We start from the raw sequence: 4,639 nt of genomic DNA, 5'->3' as shown, positions 1-4,639 counted from the left end.
TTTCGCCGGTTATGTAAAATTACCTGTAAGATAAAAGGTGGTCATTTATTACAAATCAAGCATTCATCACAGCTATCATACTGCACCTGGGGGGATAATGATGAAAATATTTTTTTCCAAATAGTTTTCAAAAATAATAGCAGGAACTTCAGTATTTTACGTTGTTGTTTAAAAAACAAAATAAGTTCTTATTAAGAGTTAAATAAAACAACATGTATTTTTTCACCTGTACAAGCAAACTAGACCCAGCTCACTGGCATTCTTAATTCTATTCAATTCATTATCTTTTGAACAGTCACTCTGATTCCTAGCAATAGGGTTATCTTTTCCTTGTTCTTATATTGAATTGGGGCACAGATATTGAGGAAGAAGAGATAGGACATATGCCAGAGATGTTACATCCCAAATATCTCTCTCTTTAATGACTGCCTCATTACTTCCAAACTGAGCTATTGCAAAAAGCAGCCAAGAATATATTTTAATATTGATTGATTTTTTTACTATATGCCCTAGGCGCTGAGAACTGCCTTTATATATGTTATTTCATTGGTTTTCTGCAAGATAGGTATTAATCACTCTAATAACATGAAAAAATAATGCAATAAGTCCTTCTGAGTATGTTATTTCATCTTTGCATTTCTGGGTCTTCAGAACAGTTTCTTATTGTACGTCTCTCAGTCTTAATTCCTGTACTTTTAAAAATACATGTTAAAACAATATTGCAAAGGAAATAATTGTGTCCCACTCCCCAAATATGTCTCAGTAGAACATCTATTCCAAGAATCAATGTTACTCAAAAATTTGGAGGTAAAATCTGTATATCTTTATATTGTAATAATATATATATTATATGGTATAAATACATATTTACATATATTTTAATAATGCAAACTTACATATATTTTTGAGCCAAAAAAATGCTTCAAATAAATTTCCAACTTGAACTGGCACTTTCTAAGTATGCAAAAAAGGGCTGTGGTATGGTGAACTGTTCATGAGCCTCTGCTTTCAGGCAGATCTGGTGGTGTGTTCCAGTTATAGAATGTATGAAGGTACAAACTCTATTACTTCATATCTGTGAGTAATGCATTTACATTTAGGCAGTTGAATCTGTAGCACTTAGAGTAATTTCCCATTGCTGAATGCCAAATAATGTTAGCCGAATTAAAGAACAAATGAAAAAAAATGATTATTTGATTAATATCAGTCTTCCTTATGAGACGGAGCTTATGTGTAGGAATAGCACTTGCTGCTACTAATAAAACTCACTGCTAATAAAACTCACTTTTTTGTTGCATTTCCAGGGTCTAGCCTGAAAATTGGCATAGGAAGCACCCTATAGGTTAAAGTGAGAAATGTTCACATGTGCACACTCATAAACACCTATATCTTTACATTTCATTTTGTTTATTTTTGCTTTTAGAATGATTTCCCTAAGAATATTTGTAAAAAACATTGCAAATTATCTTACCCCAAGTAAACGATTTATCATACCACGAACGCTTTGCAGAATAGATATTTCATGATGTTAATTAATATTAGAACAAAATAAGTTCATGGGGAATTTGAAGTCATCTAGAAAAATTTTCACATATTTTGACATTTAACAAACTTATGATATATCTTATGTCTTGATGAAATATATGATTTGAATCTTCTTAGAGAGCAGATGCAATCGAAATAAGTCTGTGATTAGAATCAGAAATCAGAAAACTTTGATCTAGGTCCTGAATATGCTACCATAAGCTATGTGTTCATACGTGAATTACTTAAAACTCATTCAGCTTTTAGCTTTGAACTTGAAAAATACAATATTCAATGTATCAATCTCTCTGGGTGGTTGTGAGGAACAGAGGGGATAATGTGTGGCAAAATGCCTTGTAAACTATAGAACATACATAATATGTTGTTCTGTTAACTGTTGTTCCTGGCCAAGCACTCTCTGGACATTTGGATGAGTTATTCTGACAGATTTGACAAGCTGAGCTTCACATGAAGGAGAAAGACTAACGTGGACCCCCTCAGACATCATTACATTTCATCTTTCTAACTGCTACCACATTGGTTGATGTAGCAACGGAATCAAAGTCTCTCTTTGCTATCAATTCCAATTTTTTTTTTTTTTCCAGATAGAAAAGAGCAACATCCTCCAAAAGTTCTCTGGTATCCTTGCTCTCTGCCATGATAGATTATTTAGTATAGATTCATGCTAACTTTGAATCAATCACATGTTAATTAATTGTTTCTCTTTACGTATTATCAACCTAAATTTTGTTGCTATTCTACACGTTCAACATTTCTATTATGAATGAAGATGTGGTAACAAATCATTTTTAACATTTTAAAGATAGGAAAGTTTTAAAACAAAAACAACCTACTATTGTGGCAATTGCAATTATTTTTAAGGTGGTTGTTAGTTTGTATGATACATATATATAGGGGAATCTTAACTGTCTTTGAAAATTAAGAATTTCTAAAAATTATATAGATAGGCTTCATTTCCAAAATACCTTTTCAGGTGGTACTAGTTTTCTGTGTTCTTTTATACTCTTTCATAATTCTTCTGGTGGCTCTGTGTCAAATATGGAGTGTGTGTGTGTGTGTGTGTGTGTGTGAAATCTGGAGTGTGTGTGTTGGATCTGTGAATGAGAACCATGATCATATGTAGATCACATAAGGTTATTGTTTACAAATTTACTTTTGTAATTTTTGTCCTATTAGATATATGAATTTGGAAAATGCAACATTATACCAAAAGGAATAAAGTTTTTAAATCCACAGGGTACAAATGAAGAACAGATGGTTGGTAACCTTTAATAATAAGATATTTTAAATGTGATTGGGCTTAGTAGTTCATGCCTGTAATCCCAGCAATTTGGGAGGCTGAGGCTGGCAAATCACTTGAGACCAGGAATTCCAGACCAGTATGGCCAATATGGTGAAGCCCATCCCTACTAAAAATACAAAAATTAGGCAGTCTTGGTGGTGCACACTTGTAGTCCCAGCTACTCAGAAGGCTAAGGCAGGAGAATCACTTGAATCCGGGAGGCGGAGGTTTCAGTGAGCCGAGATCTCACCATGCACTCCAATCTGGGTGACAGAGTAAGACTCTGTCTCTAATAATAATAATGTTTTAAAATTGTGTTTCATAAAAATATAGTAAAATTATTTATATTTCTGAATAACCAAGTTAAGGCACAACATGCCTTTTGACAAGCAACTTTGACTGAGGTAGCAGCAGACAAGCTATTTCAAACAACATTGTATTTTTCAGCTATCAACCGTTAAAGGGGGGGCTGAATATTTTACATATGCTATTTTAACTGTCTTAAAGTAGACAGTAAAATTCAATTTAAACATTAAAACTATCTTTCCCTACTAAATAAACCATAGGTGTCCCCTACACTTCTGACACTAATGTAATTATTATTAGCTTGCAATTCTTATCTGAGACAGTTATATAGATAAAGTAAGCCCTAAGTAACATTAAATTGGCCAATTTGACATTCTTCTCAGTAATGACCCTGACATGACTATTTTGTGGCAAAATATGGGTATGATTAAGTAATAGCAGGTGGGTCTTTACTGACAGTAGTTATTTACTAGTTGCTTTTTCTACTTTAGATGAACTCTTTAATACATAGATAATGGATACATATTAAGTATTTTCAAAAATTCTGGAGAGTTTCATAAAGATATAGATGTAAATATGTAGATATATAGACTCCAGCCTATTTTTAAAAATATTTTATAATGTTATTTCATGAAATTGAAGTCTTGTGTAACAATCAATACTCAAATCTGTTTCATTCAGACATTTCTTTAATCTTTATTTGCAAGTTAGAGTTTTATCCATTGATAGCATGTTTTTTTAAAATTATTCTTTCATTATTCAAAGAATATTTCCCACACTCACGCTGGTATAATCTAATTTTTAATTATTCTTTATACATAAAACAAAAATATTTATTAATAAAATATTATTAATTACATTGGTAATCTATATATAAAACAGAAGTAATAATTACTATTGTATAATATTGCTATGATTAACATTTTTTAAAAAAAGAAAGAGCCGTATGAAATTACTTTGAAACAAATCATTTCTACTATAAATTGGAGGATTAGAAGATTTCCTCTGTAGAACTCAAAGCAATCACCCAGGAACTGGATTAGCAGTAAGAAAGCCTCACTTTAATGGATATTGTTAGTGAATTCCCCAATTAAGTAGGAGGTCTTGAGGTTGGAATTTAATTGCTCTGCTTAGTGAGCCACACCTCAGATACAGAGGCTTCAAATTTCACGTAATATATGTGTGAGGGTTGAGGTGAAGAAAATTGTCACACAACATACTCGATGAAGTAATTAGATTTGAGCACTGAAAACCACGCCCAGTTTTAGACAAAAGTTTCTGAAATATTCTTTATTTGGACAGATATATGAACTAATTCCCATGAAAACTCAGACATCTGGACTTAAGTAAATTTCCTGGGTGTCCAGTGGTCTGGAAAATAATAAAAAAGACATTCTCTCCAAATTAGTCAAGTTCTGTTTCAATAATTCTGCATAGTAGTCTCCAAAATTTCAGTGGCTTACAACACAAGCATTTTTTTTTTTTTTTTTTTTTTTTTTTTTTTTT

The sequence above is a fragment of the Macaca nemestrina genome, chromosome 16 (genome assembly GCF_043159975.1).
Source record: "Macaca nemestrina isolate mMacNem1 chromosome 16, mMacNem.hap1, whole genome shotgun sequence".
NCBI lineage: Eukaryota > Metazoa > Chordata > Mammalia > Primates > Cercopithecidae > Macaca > Macaca nemestrina.
Note: the sequence above shows the minus strand (reverse complement) of the source record.